The 24,935-nt window shown below is 37.9% G+C and overlaps 1 protein-coding gene across 1 annotated transcript in view; it reads right to left on the bottom strand.

The window, feature by feature from the left end:
* LOC111142572 (YES proto-oncogene 1, Src family tyrosine kinase) overlaps nucleotides 1-24,935 on the bottom strand; it is a 71,739-nt gene extending 46,804 nt beyond the window's left edge. The window contains exon 1 of the mRNA XM_022495848.1: nucleotides 24,737-24,935. The gene's annotated coding sequence lies outside the window, so the exon portion shown is untranslated. The remainder of the gene's footprint in view (nucleotides 1-24,736) is intronic.

Genomic DNA, 24,935 nt, shown 5'->3' with positions numbered 1-24,935 from the left:
ATTTTTCACCTGATATTAATATTTGTAATATACAAATAACAAAGTTTTTTCGCTGTTTCCTTTGATAATAAAATAAACAGAAGCTATTTACACTAAAGAAAACAGGAATGCTAAATTAACTGAGTCTTTCCAAATTTCTTATTGGCAAAAATGCCTATGTCGAGACACATTTTGTCACAAATATGGCCAAAACTTTTCTTGCAATTTTAAGTGTCTATAGGACATTTATTAAGCACAATTTCTAATTTCTTCTTGCATTAAGAGCAAGTTTCTAAATTATGACTCTTCTGCCTTTCTCTTCCATTCTTAAAACCCCTTGTTACGGGGCACCTGGGTGGCTCAGTGGGTTAAAGCCTCTGCCTTCGACTCAGGTAATGATCCCAGGGTCCTGGGATCGAGCCCCAGATCGGGCTCTCTGCTTAGCAGGGAGCCTGCTTCCTCCTCTCTCTCTCTCTCTCTCTGCCTGCCTCTCTGCCTAATTGTGATCTCTGTCAAATAAATAAATAAAATCTTTAAAACAACAACAACAATACCCCTTGTTACTAAACTGGACCCACCTGGATATATCCAGGCTGCTCTTCCTACTTTAAAATCAGAAATTAGCCACCTTAATTCCATCTACAACTGTAATTCCCCTCAGTTATGTAACCTAATACATTCACAGGTCCTGGGAGTTAGGATATGGATTTTCAGGGGAAGCCATAATTCTGCCTATCACAGTGCCTATAATCTGTAATAAACAGAATTAGTATTCACTACTTCAGTGTAATAAACATGCTACCAAAATCATACTGATCTGTTTATGGTTTAGATAGTGAGCATGTTTGGGCTCAAAATGTATATATGTTAATTAGGTACTAAGGAATATAACTTTTCTAAATTAGGAGCATGGCTTAATTTATTTAGCTCTCAAAGTAAAACACAGTCAATTAAGTGAACTTCCTCATCTAACCAGGTCTTAGAGGGAATAAGCCAGTGAGAGATACCATCTTCCTCTTCCCGTATCAAACCTCTGAAGCACTAGCCTTGGGGGGAGAAAGAAAAACAAGTAAAGTTGGCCTCGTTCTAAGTGGCTGGAAGGACAGAAGCACTGTAAAGGGCCTGATTCCTGGTAACAGGCCTGTGGTTGGCATAAACCCATAAACTTGTTTTGATGACACTGGACCAAATGTTCTTCAAGTGAATCCTAATGAGAATTCAACAGGAAACTGGTCTCAGCAATGACCAAAACTACTAGGGATTTAAAGATGGGAGACTTTAAATACATGGATGACTTCCTTCTTTGTTACACCAAACATGGAAGGATTTCCCTTTTTTCCCCTCCCTGGAGAGGAAGGGGTAATTGATACAAGAGAACTTCATTTGAGGGAGTTATTTGTGAATTAGCCTACCCTAGTAAGATTTATCTATAAACCCCTAACTCAATGCTCCTGGCGTTTTTATGGTCATTTGCATATATGTGCAGAGCTGTGAAAATTTAAGTTGCCAGAACCACATGTCCCCCAGCTCAGGTCAAACAAGGCTTTCATACTGTAAACAAGTGTCCCTTCTGCAGTCTATTTAGTGTCACTTTGGGGTGTGTGTGTGTGTGTGTGTGTGTGTGTGTTATGCTGGTGATGTCACTGTTTAAGCACTGAAGTGCTGTCTAGGGTTCTGAAACCAAAAAGGCTTAGGTATGCCTGACAGAGAATACATAATACAAGCTTCACTTGGACATCAGTTACAGTGCTATTTGTGAGTTCAATGTTAATGAATCAACATTACACATTAAATAAGCTATCACACGTGGAACAAAAATACACATGGAAAAAGATTATGAATTGATCAGTTGACAGAAACGTGGAACCTAACCTTGTAATTCCTCTAGGAGCAATGACTCAGTATTCATAATTCGGTGTTCACAGTGACTTTCTAAAACATAACTACTAAAAATAATGAAACTGACTATACATGAGTATTTCGATAGAAAAGATTTCTAAGAGTCAAAAGTTATGCTTTTCTAAAGTTGTGATACATACTACCGAATTTCCTTCTAAAAAATATCCCTCTAGGGCGCCTGGGTGGCTCAGTTGGTTAAGCGACTGCCTTCAGCTCAGGTCATGATCCTGGAGTCCCGGGATCGAGTCCCGCATCGGGCTCCCAGCTCCACGGGGAGTCTGCTTCTCCCTCTGACCTTCTCCTCGCTCATGCTCTCTCTCACTGTCTCTCTCTTCTCTCAAATAAATAAATAAAAAAAAATGTTAAAAAAAAAAATCCCTCTAATAACAAAAAAAAAATTTTTTAAATCTAAAATACCATACTTTTAAAATGTTTTTTTTAAAAATATAGCTTCTTGGGGCACCAGGGCGGTTCAGTGGGTTAAAGCCTCTGCCTTCAGCTCAGCTCATGATCCCAGGGTCCTGGGATCAAGCCCTGGATTGGGCTCTCTGCTTGGTGGGGAGCCTGCTTCCTCCTCTCTCCCTCTCTGCCTGCCTCTCTGCCTACTTGTGATCTCTGACAAATAAATAAATAAAATCTTTAAATAAATAAATAAATAAATAAATAAAAATATAGCTTCTTGGGGTGCCTGGGTGGCTCAGTCAGTGGAGCGTCTGCCTTCAGTTCAGGTCGTGATCGGCAGGGTCCTAGGATAGAGTCTTGCATTGGGCTCCTTGCTCAGTGGGAAGCCTGCTTCTCCCTCTGCCTACCACTACCCCTGTCTGAGTGTGCTCTCTCTGACAAATAAATAAATAAAATCTTTAAGGGGCGCCTGGGTGGCTCAGTGGTTAAAGCCTCTGCCTTCTGCTCAGGTCATGATCTCAGGGTCCTAGGATTGAGTCCCGCATCGGGCTCTCTGCTCAGCGGGGAGCCTGCCTCCTCCTCCTGTCTCTCTCTGCCTGCCTCTCTGCCTACTTGTGATCTGTCTGTCAAATAAATTAAAAAAAAAAAAATCTTAAAAAGAAATCTTTAAAAATAAATAAAAAAATTAAAGGCATAGCATCTTATTTGTTCTATTTTTATTTTTTTATTTTTTAAGATTTTATTTATTTGAGAGAGAGACAGTGAGAGAGAGAATGAGAGGGGAGAAGATTAGAGGGAGAAGCAGACTCCCTGTGGAGTTGGAGCCCAATGTGGGACTCGATTGTGGGACTCCAGGACCACGACCTGAGCCAAAGGCAATTGCTTAACCAACTGAGCCACCCAGGTGCCCCATGTTCTACTTTTAAATTACATCTTTAAATGGATCAAAACCTCTAACAATATCCATATTTTAATGATTTTAAATGAATTAAAATTCATTCAAATGAATTGTTACATTATATTGTTTTGCCTCAAATAGAAAAAGTACTGAATTTGCTAAGCATATAACTTATCGCCAATTACTAAAACAAATCAGGGGCATCTGGGTGGCTCAGCTGGTTGAATGCCCAACTCTTGATTTCGGTTCAGATCATGATCTCAGGGTCCTGAGATGGAGCCCCACATTGGGCTCCAAGCTCGGTATAGAGTCTGCTTGTCCCTTTCCCTCTGCTCCTCCCCCAACTCACATGCTCTCTCTTTCTCAAATAAACAAAATCTTTAAAAATAAATAAAACAAAAGTAAATGTGAGAAAATTAAGAACAAGTAGTTATGACCTTCATATTTTATATGTATATTTAATAATGTGGATATTATATTCACTACATATTAAAGAGTTTTGATGAATTAGTAAAGGAAGTAACTGAACACAAGGTAATGCAGCAAGAAGTAGTCTGATGAAGCACGTAGGGTAGAATAACTAATGAACTGAATATAATCTAGAAAAAAATAATTTCTCTTAATTAGATGACAATAATAGCTACAAAACAACAGATGACAGTGAGCAATTATTGCATTATAGCCTGCTTAGTACTTAAAATGGTTTATCTCATTTAAGCCTCAAAACATCCTAAAAAACAATTACTATTACTTTTCTTATTTACAGATACAGAACCTAATACACAGAGGGTTAAGTAACTTGTCCAAGGTCATACACCAAGTGAGGCAATAAGACTCCAGAGTCCCAGGGGTTTACCAGTGTCAAAATGAACATATTTAAAGCTTCAAGTTGTACAAACATGTCCCTACCACAGCCTCAGGTATTTATTAAAAATGAAGATTCCTGGCTCTCAGTCCAGGTTTACTAAATTACAATTTCTAGAGGTAGAATTTAGGAGCCCGCATTTCAACAGACAACCCAGGTGATGAAAAGCAACAGTGAAGTCTGAAACCCATCACTTTTAGTATATGACTGACTCCTATTCCTATGCTAGAAGCACATATATTTCTGTGCTAGAAGCACCCTATAACCAGAAAGCATCTTGCCTTTGCCATCTTTGTGTCTTTGTTTTCATGTTATTTGCTCCCTCTGCAATGTCCATTTTATTTATCCGTCAAAACATACTCAAATCCCACCCCACCATGCCATCCCTGAATGTGTTTCTCTTCTCTTGATTTGCCATTGAACTTTAAACCTCAAATACAAAATTTCTTGGAGGTCTATAGTAGTAGTATATTTAATAAACAGGAAACTAATAAACAGAGTTTCCTTCTTATCTCCTAAAAGGCTTAATTAATTAACGTGATGCCTTGCCTGAAACAGACATTTTTTTTTTTTTCCCTTTTAAAGTTTGTTAGGACACCTGAGTGGCTCAGTAGGTTAAGCAACTGCCTTCAGTTCAGGTCACGATCCCGGAGTCCTCAGATTGAGTCCTGCACTGGGCTCCCTGCTCAGCAGGGAGTCTGCTTTTCCCTCTGATTTCTCCCCTCTCGTTCTCTCTCTCTCTCTCTCTCTCTCAAATAAATAAATAAATAAATAAGATATTAAAGTTTGTTGAAATGAGGGGGGCGTAGGTAGTTCAGTCGGTTAGGCATCTGCACTCAGCTAAGGTCCTGGGATGGAGCCCCACCTTGGGCTCCTTGCTCAGTTGGGGAGCCTGATTCTCCTTTTCCCTCTGCTTACGGCTCCCGTGGCTTGTGCTCTCTCTGTCAAATAAAAAAACAAAATCTTTAAAGTAGATAAATAAATAAAGTAAGTTTGTTGAAATGAATCCTTTCCCAATCAATGTTTATGACTGGACCCAAAACGTAAGTATTAGCCAACAAATTAATGTTTGAATCTGGCCTCTTTAACTGAAGGGAGTGTAGATTTAAAAAAAAAACACAGTACATAGGATAAAAAAATAAATAAATTCAACCCACAATAAATTAACATATATCAGATTAATTCACTAGTTACCTATATCCCATGTAAGCTGTAAAGACTTGATAATGTTATGACTTCAAAAACTGCTCTAGCCTCAAAATATCAGTATAAAGTGGGTAACCAGAAAATAACAGTTATATTAGAAAGGCAAAATGCATGGTGACCATTTCCAGAAACCTCTGACATCATCTTATCAATTCACGGTGACACTAGTAATTGATAACATTAGTTTTCTGCACTGCTTGTTATATAGCAACAGCTACTATTTCCATGTAGAAATACTACAGATACTTGAATAAATTGAATCTTATGGGAAAAAAGTATCTGGACATATCAAACTTTTATATAATTGAGTTCCATGGACCATATCTGTATCGTAAAATCAAACAGATCTGCAGGACATATGTTAAGAACTTCATTCCATCTACAATTTGAATCTCCAAAGAATATGAAGTTGCCTGCTGTTACTTTTTGAAGTAAAAAATTAATGTGGAAATAGTGTGAATGGTTTTGGTTCTAGTTTGATGAAGTTGCTGCATTAAAAGGAGATCAAGTTTCTAATTAAAGAACAGTTGATATTTTCTTTCCTTCTATCTTCATATTGTATGATGAGCCTTTTCCCCTGAGCTAAGAATGATCACTTATTCTCAGTCTCGAGTTCCTTAGCATGACTTAAGAATTAAAGCCAGAACACTGGTACAATATTTCTGAACTATTCCTTACTTTTGTGCCCTACTATTTCAATCCTGATATCATTTTTTAAAAACATGTATATGGTAACTATGTGTAAAACATTCTCTAAAATATTCTTTAAAAAAAAGAACATGTTTGATTTTTAAGGTTTCTCATATATAGGAGTGGAAGTTTCCAACTATGGAAAACTGTTAGAATTCAACAAGAATTTCTTTACTTCCCAATACTATCTTGTGCTATTACCAAAATCTTAACAGCAATATTAGCAGTATTTGCTTGCTCGCGTCAAGTGTGTAAAAAGGTTTGCTGAACTGAATTACATCAACATTTGTCATGTTATTATGGTCTACATTTTATATTTCTGGTTTGGGGAACAGATATTTAAAATTCCATATACATGAATACCTTACATCTGACTGGAATCAATTTTGATTTTTTTTTTATCATTTATTGAGTAGACAACAGAATATATGCTATAAGATCTGAGGTAACAGCATCAAAAGAATGTTGTTTGGAGCACCTGACTGGCTCTGCCCATAGAGCACATGACTCCATCTCTCAGGATCATGAGTTCCAGCCCTATATCAGATGTAAAGTTTATTTTAAAAAATTTTTTTTCATGTTTTCCTAAATAAGATAAATACATAAAGTTTTTCATGATCCAATACTCTTGTGTCAAAGAGGAAACAGACTAAATTATAAAATAAAAAGAGTAACAACTTTCTACCACATCAGTGAGCTGCAGCAAAGGCTATATTCAGAGCAAAATTCATAGCCTTACACACTTATTACCAAAAAGGAAATAAACAAGGAAAAAATAAAAACCAAAAAAACCCAAAAGAAGATTTTTATTTGTAAATCATACTGAGATTTCTTTTTCTGTTGTTTCTAACTCATTAACTTTTCTCTTAATTTTCTGTTCTTTCACTATTAAAAAAAAAAATCCAATATGGTTCACAAATAAAAATCAGTGAAATAAGTTGTTAGATTTAATCTTAATCAAAAAATAGAACAAAAAACAGTATTAGGTACAGGAAGAGTGCTAGAGCCACTAAGGGTTTGAAAAGACTATAAAAAAAACTCTACATAACATCCTGCTCAAAAAATTTTAACTAGATGAGGGGACACCTAGGTGGCTCAGTCATTTAAGCATCTGCTTTCCGCTCAAGTCATGATCCCAGGGTTCCACATCAGGCTCCCTGCTCAGTAGGGAGCCTGCTTCTGCCTGCCACTCCCCCTACCTGTGCACATGCACACTCTTTCTCTCTCTCTCTCTGACAAATAAATAAAATCTTTTAAAAATTTTTTTAAAAGTTTTTTAACTAGATGAAAGGGATGACTATCCAGGCAAACAGAAAGTAATAAAATTAGTTCAGTTAAAGATAGGAGACCTAAGAAATCAATAAGCATGAAAATACTTTAAACCTTTTTCAAATATCCATCCAAAAAAGCACATATTTCATGGGTAAATTAAATTTTCTGACACTTACATGAATAAATTAATCTTATGCTCTTTAATCTCTTCCAAAGCATTCAGTAAAATGCTTCCTTCTTATTTTTTTGCTAATAGCCCAATCCTGACAGAAAGTTGGGGGAACAAGGGCAAGATCTAGTGAAGAGGCTCTGAGTGAGATAAATCTCTTTCTTCCCACCCTCACAAATCTTCTCTTGAATTGCTAGCAAATATAAGCATTACTTAGTCACTAGCTAATCAGTTGTCCTGGAGAAGTAACTGCATTGAAAATCCCTAATATTCTATAACCACCAAGGACCAGCAGCAGTGTTCTCTCCTCTCCTGCCATATTTGATCACTGAATATAATCTTTTTTTTTTTCCAGATCTAGAGTCTAGAACAGTCCTGAAAATGCAGTGCAAATACATGTTTTTCTATTTTCTAATCTTAAAACATACCTAATTTATCCTTCAATTTTTCTAACCTTTTGATATAAAGATTTAGCCTCAGAGAGAAGTCCAGGCCATTTGTCCTTTAGAGATTGCCAATTTTCATGGTTATAGTATTGTTTCAACAGACATTCTGGGTTATCAAAATACCTGCTTCCCAACCACTCATAACGGAATAAAAGGTGCCAGAAAAATGCCAGAGCCAAGGAGCTCTGGCACAGAACTAAAACCCCTTGCAATTTCCTAAGTGGTAAGAGCAATAAACGTGAAAGGAACACCTTTTGTTATTCATAATAAGTCTCTTTCAACTACATCTGAGTTTATGTTAATGTGGTCATTTTTAGAAAGCCCTAAGAGTAGATGGCTGGTCACCAGGGTACCAACTTATGTTATTAGTTGGTTGGGACTTTCAGCCCCACCACACACTCCCATCTCAGGGAAGGGAAAAGAAGCTGGAGATTAAACTAAGAACCAACAGTCAATGACTTAACCAGTTATTTCTATGTAAAGGAGCCTCCATAAAAATCCTAACTGAAAGGGTTCAGAGACCTTCCAGGTTGGTGAACACAAGGAGGTGCTAGGTAGGTGGCTTATCTGGAAGTTTATGCCCTTTCCCACATATTTTGCATTATGCATCTTTTCCACTTGGTGGTTCCTGAGTCATACTCTTTTATAGTAAACCATCAGTCTAGTAAGTGAACTGTTTTCCTGAGTTCTGTTAGCCATTCTAGCAGATTACCAAACTTAAGGGCGGAGTTGCAGGAACTCCCAATTTATAACCTTGTTGGACAGAAGCTGTGTGTAACCTGAGAATCCACTATTTGCAACTGGCACCTGAGGTTGGGGGTGAGAGAGCAGTCTTGAAAAACTGAGCCCTTAATCTGTGAGATCTAAGGCTAACTCCACGTAAACAGTGTCAGAATTGAACTGAAGAACACTCAGCTGGTGTTGGAAAATTAGCTGGTATGGGAAAACCCTACATGTCTGTTCACCAGAGTATTCTGTGGGTACTGTACAGAGGAAACAGAGTTTTCCTTTAGCTTTTTTTTTTTCCCCTTTCACTACTATGCTTGACAGTGCTCATAATCACTGTTGTATGCTTCTCTACTAAAAAAAAATTTGTAGTTTATTCTCAGATCTAAGGATAGTTTTATATTAGGATGTCTACTCATAATATTAATTCAACCTATTAAAAAATAAGAAAAGCCATTTATTAAAAAAAAAAAACAACTCAAGAAAAAACTTAAGTCAGCATCCACCCTTACTTGACAGGATAAAACCCTTCACAACACAGAAGTAGAAATCCTTCTATTATGTATCTAGAGCTAAAGCTCAAATAAACTCTGGTATCATGACTTAACGGCAAACCCTAGAAAACAGTCTTACTAAATTTATAATAACATTTTGGTCTGTTCTGAAAGTACTAACCAATGCAATTAGATAAGAAAACCAAATAAGATGCATAAATATTAGAAATGAGTTATGGGGTGCCTGGGTGGCTCAGTGGGTTAAAGCCTCTGCCTTCGGCTTAGGTCATTATCTCAGGGTCCTGGGATGGAGTCCCGCATCAGGCTCTCTACTCAGTGGAGAGCCTGCTTCCTCCTCTCTCTCTCTCTGCCTGCCTCTCTGCCTACTTGTGATCTCTGTCTGTCAAATAAATTTTAAAAATCTTAAAAAAAAAAAAAAGAAATGAGTTAGGGTTAGAATCATTATTTATGCATAATGATTATTTATACAGAAAACCTAAGAGACATGAAAAACCATCAGAAACAAGAGATGTGTATAGAGCAATTACAAAATATATACAGAAATAGGTTTTTTGTATACAAAAAATAGTCAATTATAAAAATATACTTTAAAAACAAACCATTCAAAACCACACATACCTGCTAAAAGGAATCAATGCTCTTTTGATTAGTGGCTACAGCAAGGTAGCCTGGTACATCTCACACCAAAAAAATAAATAAATAAATAAAGTAGTACTCAGAAAATGATGGGAATATATCAGAAGTACACAGGAGGGTGCCTGGGTGGCTTAGTTGGTTAAACAACTGCCTTCAGCTCAGGTCATGATCCTGGAGTCCTAGGATCGAGTCCCATATCGGGCTCCCAGCTCTACGGGGAGTCTGCTTCTCCCTCTGACCTTCTCCCCTATCATGCTCTGTCTCTCTCAAATAAATAAATAAAATCTTAAAAAAAAAAAAAAGTACACAGGAGCCATCTTGAAGATCTTGCTGGACAACAATAGAACAAATTTGAGCATCAAAATGAATAAGGACAGGGGCACCGGGGTGGCTCAGTTGGTTAAGGGTCTGATTTTGGCTCAGGTCATCATCTCAGGGTCCTGGGATGAAGCCCTACATCGGGCGCCCCTGATCAGAAGAGTGTCTGCTTCTCGCTCTCCCCTGACTCATGCACGCTCTCTCAAATAAACAAACTCTTGAAAAAAAAAAAATGAATAAAGATATTAATGGATTATAACCCGTTGACTAAAAAAAGGTCTATGAATCATTCTGATAATAAATGAGGAATATGGAAAGGTTTTCTTTTACAGAATCTCAACTCACGAATGTAGAAGGAATTATAGAATTAGAAAAGTATCATTTTGCAACCAACGTTACAATAATCAATTCAGCCAATCGCTGATAAATGCCTAAAAGTACTTCCTCACCTACTACTTATTCAAAGAGAAAAATACCAACTTCACAGTGAAGAAGTCTGACAGGTTTCACCTTACCTGAGTTAATACTGCCAAATGCGACAGACTAACAAGAAGTGCCTTTTCGTGGCCTATACTAGGAATGACATGATCCCTCTTACATAGCATTGCTGCCCTGAATTCATAATCTGAATCCAATCACGAGAAACACCCAACAAATCCTAAGGAACACTGTACAAAACATGTAGTCTGACTTTTCAAAAACCAGCATCTGATAGAGCTGAACAACTGTTCCAACTAAAGGAGACTAAAAAGATGGGATAACTAAATGCAATGAATTAGATCCTGGATTATTGTTATAAGGAATTACGAGGACAACTGGGAAAATACTGGTTATGGATTGCTGCATTAATTCTTAGGGCTGCTGTTAAAAAAAAAAAAAAGGCTTAGAACAACAGAAATTTATGCTCTCAGACTAGAATTTCAAATTCAAAGGTGTTAGCAGGGCCACATTCCCTTTGAAACTCTGGAAAGAATCGTTTCTTGCCTCCTCTTAGCTTCTGATTGTTGCTGGCAATCCTTGAGGTTCCTTGGCTTGGGCTTGATCACTCCAATCTCTGCCTTTGTTGTCACATGACATTTTCCTCCTCTTAGAAGGACACTGGTCACATTGGATTAGGGCCCACCAGAATCTGGTTTGAATTCATCTTAACTTGATTATATCTACAACTACCCTATTTCTAAATAAAGTCATAGTCACAGGTACTGCGGGTTAGGATTAAAACGATCTTTTGGGAAAACACACTTCAACCTACAACTATAAACTGGATAACTCTATAATAGAGTTGTTAAGATTTCTAAATTTAATAATCGTACTGTGGTTGTATAAGAAAATGTTTCTTTCTTTTTTTTTAAGATTTTATTTACTTATTTGACAGACAGAGAAAGATCACAAGTAGGCAGAGAGAAGGGGAAGCAGGCTCCCCGCTGAGCAGAGAGCCCGACGCGGGGCTTGATCCCAGGACCCCGAGATCATGACCCGAGCCGAAGGCAGAGGCTTTAACCCGCTGAGCCACCCAGGCACCCCGAAAATGTTTCTTTTTTTTAGGAAATACAGGCTGAAGTACTTAAGGGTATTAAGACATGATATTTGCAAAGAATCTTCAAATGGTTGGGGGTGGAGGTAGAAAGAGTGGGAATACCCATACACATATAAATAATGCAGGAATAATAAAATCAAATGTAGCAAAATGTTAACAATTGGCAAATCTGGGTAAGGGAGATCCAGAAGTTCTTTGTACTGTTCTTGGAACTCTTCTGTAACTTTGAAATTATCTCTAAGTAACAAGGTTTTTTCAAACCACACATGAAATAATACCTACAAATAAGTTTGAGGAAAAATGTTTAGAGTCTGTATTACAAAAATAAAACCATGTGATATAAAGAAGCTCAATAAATGGAAACCTGTAACTTTTTAGATGGTAAGAGCCATTAAAAGATGTCCATTCTTCCTAAATAAACCTTAATAGTTAACATTATCTAAACCAAAATCACAATGAACCTCTTACGGATAAGTAAATAAATGCATAATAATAGCTGGGAAATTTTTGAAAAAGAAAAATGAGATTTGTCCTACTAGTAATCACAACCTCATAGTTCAGAGAATGGGCTCTGAAGTTAGCAAGTTGGTTGCAGTCCTAGCTCATACATGAATAAATGTAACTTCTTGGGGTGCCTGGGTGGCTCAGTCGGTTAAGTGATTGCCTCTTGATCTCAGCTCAGTCTTGAGCTCAGGGTCATGAGTTCAAGCCCCACACTGGGCTTCACGCTGCGTGTGGAACCTACTTAAAAAGAATACTGATTCAGTGCTCACTCTGGCAGCACATATACTAAAACTGTAAAGATAACAAAGATTAGCACAGCCTGTGGACAAGGATGAAACACAAATTTGTGCAGCATTCCATATTTTTTTAAAAAGAAAATCCTTTCATGAAATAAAATGGCTAAATTTCAGAATATTTAAGCCAAATTTTCTAAAGAAAAATACTTAACTCACAGAGTTTTGTTAGAAATGAATTAGTTGAAATAAAGTATTTTTCACCATGACTGGCACATAAGTAGTACTCAACATTAACTGCTCTTCTTGCTGTTGTTATCATGGCCCTAATCATTAGGCTATGTGGTATTGGCACAGGAATAAAGAATATCTGGAAAAGAACGAAAGCCCAAAAATAGGCCTGAGAGTAAACAAACCTCATTTAAAGTATCATTTTATCAAATTGTTTTTTTTTAAACGTCTACCTGTCTCCATTGATTTCTCTATTACCGAGTCCCTGGGAATATGAGAAATGTCTTTCAGAACATTCAAACAGAATTCTTCTGGACCTAGAAGCTTGAAATCAACTGAAGCTAGATGCCCTTTTAACTATCTATTATCTACTTTCTTACTCTCTTTTCTATCTTTTCTAACTTAAAGAACATGTTATAGAAGCCAGGAGATGAAAAGAAGACATGGTAGGCATTTCCCACTATCTATTATGTCACCTTCCCTAAGTTGTAGATCTGTGGCTTCCTTCTTACTTCCAGCTTCGAATTTATCTCTAAGAATCATCCACATTGTCATTAGTTTTTTTTCTTCCAGGGATCCCATTCTAAAAACCCTATTCACCTTCTGACAATATCCTAAGAGGTCCTTGACCCTCTCTTCTACCTGGCCTTTATTATGAGTTCCTCCTTCTGACTTAAGTTCTATTAATTAAAAAATTAAAATTAAAAATAAAAACAAGAACTAAGCCCCAGAAGGAGTGGCTAAGGGGGTGAGAAGTAATGAGGTGAGGAGGAGGGAGTAGGGTAGGGCTTGTACTCCATCATGATTCCCACTTGCTACTATCCCCACCAATTCTTTGATATGGCTAATTACTATCTTTTCTCAATCACTAAAAGGACTACATAAATGCAGAGATAATCCACAATTCTTCTCTGACCCCCTCCCATATCAGAGTGCTTTCTAAGCTCTTCATACAATAAGTCTGGGGCATTTTTAGACTTTTCATTCCTTTAGGTGGTATACTGCCCATCAGAATCTGAAATCACAGACCTTTACTGGTTTTCAAATATGTTTCCTAAAGTCTAGAGCATACATCTTCTTAAAGTCCAAAATTACTTTTCCTGTTACTTTGAATATAAACCCAGGAAAACCTGGTCCCTATCTCTAAAAGTTCTTCCTCTACTTTGCATATCAGTTTTTTCTACTCGTCCTAATTAAGTTCAAAACAGCAAATACCTTTACAGCTTCCTTTACCACCTAAACATGAAGTAATATTTTTCCAGATGCTCTGCTTCTAAAAAGCAAACTTCCAGAAGGTGCTGGGATGTTTGACTTTTTCCGTCATAATTAGTTTGCCTCTGTACTAATACGTTGTCTTAAATCAAGAAAATACCATCTTGGGGCACCTAGCTGGCTGGTTCAGTCAGTAGAGCATGCAACTCTTGATCTCAGGGTCATAAGGGCATTCAGCATAGGGTTTACTTTAAAAAAAAAAAAAAAAGATATCATCTTTGTCCACAATTTTCAAATACTCTAACCATGTTTCTATAATCAAATAGCGTATTTCTATATATAGATGTCTAACTTTTTTTTTTTTTTAAGATGTCTAACATTTTTAAAATGGGTTACTTTCTCTCACCTTCTGGGGCAAAGACAACTCCTCTTTACACCAAAAATTCATTCTCCCCTTCTAAGGTTGTCACTGTAAGGTAGCCTTACCACAGACTATTTTTCTTAGTCTGCTACCTGCAACCAGATATGTGCATATAATTCATTTATATCAACATAATGTAACGGGAACTGGTGTGTGCCAGAGTTTTTAAGAAGCACAGCTGCTAGAGATATAAAGAATAAGATATAAAGAGAAGAAATTCCCAATTGCACATACTTTTTTTTACTGGTCTTTAACACAAGTCACTGCAAAGTCAAACCTCAGTTTCTCCATCAGGCTCAAGCACAATGTTCACTTGAATTCACCCTGAGCACTGATGCCACTAGTTTAGCCCTAGGCCTGCTACTCCAAGGAGCCTGGAGTGAAAAGCATCTGTGGTTACAGCATGGGCTTCTAATGAGGAGTTAGCTATTTGTTGACATTTCTTTCTCCCATGCCCAGGAGAAGCAAATACTGTCAGCGGACTGTTACACTCTCATTGATTTTACAGCATTTATTAAGTGTCTACATTGTGCTACTGCTCCAGATACTTGAGTTAACTACTGTAACCAAAACAAAGATCGCCCCCAACCTTCATGGAGCTTACATTCTAGCAGCAGCCACTCCCATCATTTAGACTTGGCACAACAGTTTAAAACCTATCTGCCAACACTTATGTAGACTTAATAAACATGGGCAAGGATGGAACTGCTGGAGTGATGTATGAAGGAATTACATTCTATGCGGGATAATAATGCTACAAAATCAACCTAGCATTTCCATTAGAAAACAATGCTCCAGCTTATTAAACAGGACAAAGGGTACATTCTTAGATACAACTGAAGAAATAAAAGGAAGCCAAAGAAGAAAAGGCTTCTAAGGTGACTAAGAAAATCTTTGTCAACAGAATTTGACAGTGGTAAATGAGCAGCAAACAAAATTTCCATTTGGAGCTTTAGATGAGACTTTTCATCCAGAGAGTAAGGAATGCATATAACAGTAGACTCATAGGAACAAGGCAGGATGGAAGAAACCTACTGTTTTCTTCCAGAAGGAAGGAAAGCTTTGAATGGCTGCTGAGTCTGTACCAAGGTGTAGGAAACTGCCATCTTATTGACAAGGCAAATTAAAACGTATGCTCTCTTTCTGCAGCATATCCAAAATGTGATGTAGGACCATTCAGACAATGCAGACCTTCCAACTATTTCTATCAACTCATAGAGGGAAAAATGGTTTAATTAGTGGAAATAAAAGCAATGTTGCACAACAGCTTTTGACTCAGAAGGTTCATATTTGAGCATAAACTCAATTCAGGGGAGGAGGAATGACAGGGAAAGAGAGAGAAGGTGACTATATACACATAGACTCCATATACACTTTACAAACCCAAACTTACAAATGTACACCACTTGCTACAGTTTAGTTAGTGTAATACCCATCTTTTGTCTGCTTTGTTCTTCTGTTGAATTAAATTTAGATTAAAAAAAAGAAGAAGAAACTTGATTGGAAAAACATTCAAACATTGTATCCTTGTAAATCTGGGCTGAACATTTTGTTATTAAAAGATAAAGAATGCTTTGGAATTAGTGTATCAATTTTCCATTACAAAGCCAAACCTACAAAAGGAAAGCATTTGCTGGAGTTTAGTGTAATAACCCATCTTTTAAAGTTATCAGATATATGACCTTGATTCCCATTATGAAATATGTACTGCAAAGCTACTTCAGTTAAAAAGAAAAGTATAAGTGGTTGGGAATTCTCAGCCCCAATAAAAATGTACAGTTTAGGGACGCCTGCGTGGCTCAGTTGGTTGGGCCGCTGCCTTCGGCTCAGGTCATGATCCCAGGGTCCTGGGATCGAGTTCCGCATCGGGCTCCTTGCTTGGCAGGGAGCCTCCTTCTCTCACTGCCTCTGCCTGCCTCTCTGCCTGCTTGTGTGTACTCTCTCTCTCTCTCTGGCAAATAAAATCTTAAAAAAAAAAATGTACAGTTTAAGGGAGAAGGAAAAGAAAAGAAAGCCTCCGCTCCATCACTGCTCTTTATCCCTAAGGAAGTTATCTTATAGGGAACAGGCTTCCTTCCTGTCAGAGATAAATTCAGTTCTACTAGTCATCACTAGACATATGACCTTAGCAAATTACATATACTTTCTGATACTCAGTTTTTTTACATGTAATATAATCCACATTTTTTTTATTTTGAAAAGGTATTTCAAATATTTAACTGCAATAATGCATATGAACTACACATGTAGCAAGCACACCACCTGCCATAAAACGGGTTTTCTTCCTTCATGCCCAATGCCTATGACAGTAAATGGGTGGGAAACAGGGGGGAAAAAAAAAAAAGGCACCAAGGAGGAAATTATAAACTTCCACATTACCTTCATTCCTCATTTTCCTAAGCCCTTTTCTACTTTACTCATTTTTCTTTCTCATTTCCAATCTTTTGAAGCTTTCCCATTCCTCATACTGTCCTATAGGGACAAAGTAGGAAGTAGGGTTAAGCGTCTGGAACAAGCAGGTGGAGAAGCCAGGGACCCTGCTATACTTAAATTCAGCTTAACAGCAAGGTGTCACCGGGAGGGTCCTGCCATCCTAATATGAAACTCATAACAGAGTGATTTTTAAATGGTGAAGAGCTGGGAAGGTGAGGAGATAGAGTAACTGGCAAGGGAATGAGGTCATTCCCTGTATAATCAGAGCATTTAGTTGATCAAATATTTCGTATGTTTCCAAGAGCTCAGATTAAAAAAAAAAAACAAAACTTGAAAATCAATCAGAACACATTTACCAATGAAACACTACTATAACTTTGTTAAATTTTTATAAACTTTAACGATCTGCCTAGAAATCTAACCAAAAAGGCTAACCTTCCAAAAAAGACGACTTCTAGGAAAAGATTTTGATTTTCAAAGACCCAACTGACAAACTTTGGGAACACAAACTACCTATAATTTTAGTGGCTTTTTCATTTTCTTCTTTTTTACAAAATCTTGTTTGCAAACCTTAAAAAGCTACCATTTTCTAATGTCTATGCTTATTTCATTCAAACTAGTAACTAAACGTGTTAAAGAAAAAAATCCAGAATAATTACTCTGTGTTTTTATCAATTAAAAAAAAAATTAAATGTCTTAATGTTAGTGGTTATTTTCCTAATATAATGTGGCAAAGCTATCATCCAAATAGTCATGATTATCTGTTAACTGACATCACATCTATTTGCTTCAATGAATAAAGCCCTTATATTTTTAACTTTACTGCTAAATAAATCTGACATGTTTTTAAAGGCCTTATTTTCAAATATGTTTCTTACAGTAAAACTTCTAGGTAAGTGTTATGGAATGTGCATATGTATTACATGTATCTATAACAAACTGTCTAGAAAATCAAATCAAGCCTTCCTGCCCAGAGAATTGAATCAGTTTGCTTGAGGCTACAAGTATCTAGTGCAAAGGGACCCATTAAAGTTTCAGAGGTATCACACACTAATACGATAAAAAACCAGAGAAGTGTTGTACTAGATTATCACACTAAAAAGATCTACCAGTCTACAAAGTTTACAACAGTCTTCTAATCCTAGCTAGTGCCACCCAACTGTGAATTCCTAAAAGACAGCAGTCACGCTGCAAACATTTTTGTAACATCAAAACTAGCACAGTATTTGTTACACCACAGGTTTAATAAATAACCACTTAATGAAATAAGTGGATACTATGTTTGCTGGAGAAAAGCCCAGTGCCAAGTCTATGGGTCAGTTTTTTACTACAACCTTTACTTAACCTTTACTGTTACCTTATTTCAAATTCTAGATTCTGAAAAGTTTTCTTAAAATATTATCAATATAGGGGCGCCTGGGTGGCTCAGTGGGTTAAAGCCTCTGCCTTTGGCTCAGGTCATGATCCCAAGGTCCTGGGATCGAGCCCTGCATCAGGCTCTCTGCTCAGCGGGGAGCCTGCTTCCTCCTCTCTCTCTGCCTACTTGTGATCTGTCTGTCAAATAGATAAATAAAATCTTTAAAAATATATATATATATATATTATCAATATAAAACTTCAACTGTAACAGAACCACACATTTATATAAGGCTGAAAGGATATCAACTATGTCCTGTCTCAAATGGTGAAACTGAGGCATAGGGCATTTACTGAACTGACCAATGCCACATAGCTCTTCACTGTCCAAAGTGGCATTAAAATCCAGATGGCCTTCTACCTTTTAGTACTTTCCTTATTATACCATGTTGCCTTCTCTGCTCCTTTTCAAATGCCTGACAGCTATTATTCTAAAAGTGCTATTATCTGTAAAATGCTAATTGCAAGAGAACGAAGGTAAGAAATAAACTTGCTAAAGAACAATTTTAAGTATTAAGTTATGCAGCAAAAGCCACCAACTTTCTCTACTCCACTCCCATTTCCATGTAATGCTAACAAACTATAAGTTACATTTAAAAACTAGAGAAGTAACTAACCTCCACAATTAGTTTAAGAAAATCTAGAGTTTACATACTGCTAGGAATATAGGCTGAAACCAGACAATCTTTAAGTTTCAGTGGTCAGTCCTTTCCTCCCAGTACTTCCTGTCTTCACCCACACCCCCAGTAAGAGCAGACATAGCCTATAAAATCACGTTCTTTTACACGAATTACATCAAGAAAATCAGGACTTTCTTTTTTGTCCTTGGAGGATATGAACATAAGCCATGATTGTCGCTAGTAACATGAAAGGATGACAAATGTATTTTAGAAAACTCCAGGTTTTCTTTTTCTTTTTCTTTTTTTTTTTTCTTGCGGATAGCTTGGGCTTTCTATATTCATTAAAACAGTAAAAAATATTTCTTTAAAATAAATCATATTAAAGACTAGTTTAATTTCTCTACAAAGAGTTTCCAGTTTATTAGAAATACCAAAATGACCTTTAAATTCACATTTGCAAGTGTTTACAAACTGTTTTATAAAATCATTTTCTAAAGCAAAACTTTGAGGTTAAAAATCTAAAGAATTTAACATCAGCTTATGAAAAATCACTAAGTTTTACAGATTTTTTAAGATTTATTTGTTTATTTGACAGAGAGAGAGAAACAGAGAGGAAATGCAAGCACGGAGCATGTGAGAGGGAAAAGCAGGCTTCCCACTGAGCAGGGAGCCTGACCTGGGCTCAATCCCAGGACCCTGGGATCATGACCTGAGCTGAAGGCAGACACTTAATGGCTAAGCCACCCAGGCGCCATGAAAAAGCACTAAGTTTTATAAAATTTTAGTAGACATAGATCTTTAAAACATGTGTAGCACGAGTCTGTATATTATAGTCATAAAATACACAACCACATCTTTGTATACAACTCAAAATTTATTAAGCATTTATTCTACGAGAGACTGTTCTTAAAGATTCATACAAAACAGTTCCTTGCCACATGTATTACTGTAATGGAAAGAAATAATTATGATGTAAGGAAAATGTGCTTTCTTACCAGAGCAGCTTTGTGGGAGCACAAAGATGGGAGCCAATATACCAGTGTTTTGCGAAGTATGTGCCACAACGACAATGTGTACTTGTTAACATTCAGGAGTACAGTCTTCCATACCTCCTCCTTCCTTCCAGTTATACAAGCTGGAGCACTGATTCTCCCAATGCTCCCCATTACCCATCCCAAATTAGCCAACCCCAAACAAAGTTTCAAAGCCAGAATTAGCAAAAGGAATTGTCTCTGTAGATTTTCTGACAGTCATAGTAAAAGAGAGGATGAGATGCTGCTGCTCTTTGCTTAGCAAGTTTATAAAATGAGAAACATTTCAGAAGCCCCAAATTTGCCTGTGGCATCCTCCGGTCTGGGGCTTGCCATATATAGCTGATAATGTGTCTGTGTTTGTTGATGTCCATCTTCTCATACCCCAGGAATAAAGAACAACAGAAAAGAATCTAGGGTTCCTACCTGCAAAATTCAGGCAGACATGGGATATACCATATGCAAGTAGCTCTAGAAATTATCCCTCTTGAGGGTCCTCCATTTCCTGGGAAAAAGCAGTATATCCAAAGAACCTGCATAAAAGCTCTCCTGCCGGGGCGCCTGGGTGGCTCAGTGGGTTAATAAGCCTCTGCCTTCGGCTCAGGTCATGATCTCAGGGTCCTGGGATCGAGCCCCGCATCGGGCTCTCTGCTTGGCGGGGAGCCTGCTTTCTCCTCTCTCTCTCTCTCTCTCTGTCTGTCTCTCTGCCTACTTGTGATCTCTCTCTGTCAAATAAATAAATAAAATATTAAAAAAAAAAAAAAAAAAACAAACCTCTCCTGCCACTGCACAAACAGTAATAGGAGCAGCACTTCTAAGTGACCCAGCTTATAGCAGCATGGAGTATATGGTATAAACTTCAGGGAGCCTGCAGTCACATATATACACTCAAGCAGGAGAAACTGAAGGGCACTGCTATCCTGGGCACTGAGGCTTGTAACTCGGTCCATCAGTATTATCCTGTACTTTGAAATTACACAATTCTCTCTCTTTCCTGGAGTGAGCTTCAAGATTTTAAAGAGTAACATCAGGTAAACTCGATCCAGACCAGGATATGTTGCCATCAAGTCTGCTAGTTCCAAGACAACAGTAGTGCTGCTGTAGCCAACAATTCCTTGGCAGAGAGATATGTTATAATGATATTGGCAGCCGCACGGGCTCCTCTCTTTCACCCTCTGCTGTTACTATAGCTCCTTTTGCTAAATCTGCCTCTGAGTTTAGACAGGAGCTGGATGGTTCATAATCACCCAGCAGCTGCAGCTGAGCAATACTCAGCCTAATTGTGGCACTGGAGCAGCTGAGAGGAAGAAAAGCGATAATACAAACCCCACCATCGCCACACACAAACTGCTGTACACTCTACCAATAAGATACTAAGATACTTTAATAGGAACAGATTATTACCTTTAAGGAAAAGCAGTTGTACTTCTCTGGAAGAACTCTGGATTTGTGTTACAGACCTGTTTAAAATGTGAACTGAAGGTGACCTAAGCCATGTAGAGCACTGAACAATGGAAGATCTTAACTAAAACTTCCTGTAAATATTCACGTAACAAAGCCAGTGCCACAAACATCACCTTTATAACATGACTGAAAGTTCCTGTGATATAAGAATCTGGCACAGATGTGATCTCTTCTTTAACTCTATATTGCAACAATGCAAAGCAACAAAATCAACACTCAAACAGCAAGCCATTACATAAAGCAAGTAGCATAATACAATGATTCTCAGCATTTTTGAAACTCCAACACCATACTGTCATTTGCTTTCTTGAAACAAAACATACTCTTGTGTTAGGTGCCATATGGCACATCTTCATAAAGCTTAAGTAAATGAAAACTTCTTATGCTGAGAATTTCATGACATCCTTAAGAATATGAAAACTAAGGCCAAAATTACTGATCCAAGGAATTACTGTTACAGAACACAGAGACTGGGGGTACCTGGGTAGCTATGTCAATTAAGCATCTGCCTTTGGCTTGAGTCATGATCTCAGGGTCCTAGCATCCAAGCCCTGCTTCAGACTCCCTGCTCAGTGGGGAGTCTGCTTCTCCCTCTCCCTCTGCCCTCGTGTGTGTGGGGCAAATAAAATCTTTGAAAAAGGAAAACAAAATGGTTAAGACTTATTACCTTGATGTGATAGCTTTGTCATTTACATAATTTTATGAAAAATAAACTGCATTTTATATTTGATGACAGAATAGCATCCATTAGTTTAATAAACATTTTGACTATCTACTATTTACCATCTACAATATATAAGCTAAGAGGATTTAAAGGTAGTAAAATCTGGTGTTCTCCCTCAAAATATTAACATAATTAACATGTTACTTATATGTCAAATTAGTGACAAACACTAGCTAGAATATGACAATGATGATTTAATAAGTCTAATCCTGTTTGCAAAGGACAGCCCAGGCAGTGTTCTTAAAGGTAGTCACTAAATGTTAAGTTCTTTATCCAAGCACCTTATATAATATATTACACACAGGCTTCTTAAGAAACAAACAAAACAAAACAAAACATTTGATGTGAACTAAAACAGATACAGAAAAGCACACAGAACATATGTGTGGCCTGGTGAATATACTAAGGAACACCCTTGCAACCACCACCAGGTTAAAACTCTTGTCACCCCTGCAGAAGCTGGGTCCTAGTCACAACTTTCTCCCATCTCCCAAATCTTTACTTTTATAGAAATCACTTCCTTGCAGCTTTTTTAAAAATACAGTTTTATTTCCCAAGTTTGCATTCCCAGACACCAGAGCTTAGTATTGCTTTTAAATTTTTTGATATTAGGCACTTCTTTTAATTGAAGTATAAATGACATACAATACCCTGCCTGTTTCTATTATATATCATAGGGACTTGAAATTTTTATACATCATGAAACACACCCCCCCATAAGACTAGTTACCATTTATCACCATACAAAGGTATTACAATATTATTGACCATATTCCCTATGTTGTACCTTACATTCCTATGACTTATTTAATAACTGGGTTGTACCTTTTTAAAATATAATCCTAATAGGAACTAATAAATGATGTCTATATTAAACACTAGATTGAGAGTTACACATGTTCATTAAGAAAAATTACTCATGTTAACAAATTATTCACTGCCTAAAAAGATGGAAATTTGGACTTTGGACTAATAAATCTTATACCATGTGCTGATAACGCTGGCTTGTTGTTATTAGCTTAGAACATTTATTCTTTTAACATCATATATCAGGAAGGAGATTTATTTGCATGGACATTGATTTTTCAGCTTGAGATTTTCCTGATTTAAAAAAAAAAAAAAACAACTTAAGCCATGTATTAATATTATACTTCAGCCAAAAGACAAATTCCACCTATCCCAGGAAGACTGGTCAAAGCCATAATTTCACTTTCGGTTGAATAGAAAGGAGTCAATTTTGTGGTTTATGAAGTCAGCAAAAACATACTGCAAAATTAAAAGCCATTATAACATTATGGTGGTTACACCAGAGTATATATTCTAAGAGCCTTTTTATCTTTTATTCTGGAAACATGGATATGAACTGTCTTGTATTTAGATTCAGATCAAAGGCAACTGTTTCATTTTGTTTTTTCAAATTTAGGACCCTATGAATTGTCAACCAGCTTTCAAAATCTCCACTGAGGTTTAGGTAATGTCCCCAAATTTAAAATAATTAAACGTCCTTTTCTGAAATGTCAATTATGACAGGAGTCTCACGTATTAGTAAAACATTATGTATGGCTTAGTGAGATACAGCTTTCTTACAGAATATATGAGAATCATGTTTGATGCACACAAGATCCTTTCTCCTAAAGACACTCCTTCATAACCTGCCCATTCCAAATGTTTTCTGTCTACTGTATGCCACTGCCCTCATTATTAGATTTACCAGGTACTATGCCTTAAATGCATAGTTACATGTACACATTTAGTAATATTTTCCTTAGTGTGTAACTTAACTTTAGAGATCTAACAAGATGGTTTAAATATACTCAGAATTATGGAGATACTTTTGGCACTGTAAGCCTACAGTTACAAGGACACAAATGTACTACAATCAAATGCATATGTGTAATCTTGTATGTGAAAGCACACCATGAAACACATATACGTAATGGCATGAACATAAAGCTGCGGTTCCATTAGATGTCTCACTTCTTTAATAATTTATAAATTGTTAGAACGTGTATTATTCCATGCCTGTTTCAATAATTACGCAGAAAACAATTCAACCAAATGAGAACTATGTTGTGTCCCACTCACTACAAAACAAAAACTAAAGCGATCCCTGCATTGGATTTATTTTCCACTCACAAAATAAAAATTAAAGCAATCCCTACATCGGAGTTGGTTTTCGAAGAGCTCCTTAAAACGACGCTGTCCCATGACCAATAAAGCAAAAACTGGAAGCAATTATCAAGAAGAAAAACACACTTTAAAACAAAATTTTCTGTAACATGTGGACAGAGAACAGAACCAAATGGGAGGCTGAGTGGCATAATACTGTAAAAGTGGATGCGATGCTGAATGGCATACTTCCCAACCCCCAACCCAAAACAAAGGAAAACTTTAACATGTTGCGGTTTTCAATCAAACCAAGTAAAGCGAGAGGCTCACCCACTCGCCCCCACACACACCCACGTCCGCTCTCCCAGCACAGTTGCCACCCGGCGTCAGCTAACACGAAGACCCTCAAGCTCCGGGACAGAAAAGGGCCGCCGGTGTCGGCCCTCAGTCCCGGGGACTGAGCCAAAATTAACCTCGCCCCCAGGCACCGATGGGAGGTAGCGTACCGCTCCAAGGACCTTAAGTCGGACTTGGGCGGGACCGGGAAGGACTGGACGGGGCGGAGACGAGTCAGGGGGCAAGCAGGTAGCGCCGGGAAGGAGACACGCCCGCCAGGCGAGCCGGGACGGGGGAGGGGAGAAGTTTCTCCCCAACTTCCCGACTCGGAGCCTGCGGGGGCGGGGAGCGCCGGCGCCTTTCCGCGCGGGCGGGCGCCGGGGCCTAGCACTGCCCGAGCCGGGGTCGGCCGCCTCCGTCCGCGGGGCCCTGCCGGGTACTTACCTGCCCTCCAGCCGCGCTCTCATGAGTCGCCGCTACCGCGGCTCGGGCTGGCGAGGAGGGGGCGGCGGGCGGAGGCGAGGCCCGCTGGGCCCTCTCCCTCCTCCACCTCCTCGTCCCGAGCGCCCGGCTGCAGCGACGACGGCACAGCCGCCCCGCACTCGTTACTTCAGGAGGAGGGAATTCCCGGGCTCCCCCACCC

The sequence above is a fragment of the Enhydra lutris genome, unplaced genomic scaffold (assembly GCF_002288905.1).
Source record: "Enhydra lutris kenyoni isolate GAN:26980312 unplaced genomic scaffold, ASM228890v2 scaffoldscaffold8, whole genome shotgun sequence".
Taxonomy (NCBI): domain Eukaryota; kingdom Metazoa; phylum Chordata; class Mammalia; order Carnivora; family Mustelidae; genus Enhydra; species Enhydra lutris.
Note: the sequence above shows the minus strand (reverse complement) of the source record. Positions and strands in the feature narration are given on the sequence as shown.